This window comes from Mus caroli, chromosome X (genome assembly GCF_900094665.2).
Source record: "Mus caroli chromosome X, CAROLI_EIJ_v1.1, whole genome shotgun sequence".
In the NCBI taxonomy this organism is placed as follows: domain Eukaryota; kingdom Metazoa; phylum Chordata; class Mammalia; order Rodentia; family Muridae; genus Mus; species Mus caroli.
The window spans coordinates 60,608,074-60,608,444 of NC_034589.1; positions in this window are offsets into that span (position 1 = coordinate 60,608,074).

Consider the following 371-nt stretch of genomic DNA (forward strand, 5'->3'; position numbering starts at 1 on the left):
CTTCATGTGTTTGCCTAAGCAAAGCACCATCAAACTGACTTTCCAAAGAACTCCTAAGTTTCCACTTCACTAGAATACAAGGAAAATAAAGAATACCATATGCAAACATATTGGACACAGTGAAAGCCATGGTAAGAATTCATAAAAATTCATAACACTAGTGCCTTGATAAAGAAATTAGAAGGTTTTCATCATATGAATTTAAAAGTACATCTGAACATTCTAGAAGGAAAAGAAAGAGAACACATCCAAGAGGAGTACACAGCAGGAAATAACCAAACTCGGGGTTGAACTCAATAAAGTAGAGGAAAGGAAAGGAAAGGAAAGGAAGGGAAGGGAAGGGAAGGGAAGGGAAGGGAAGGGAAGGGAAG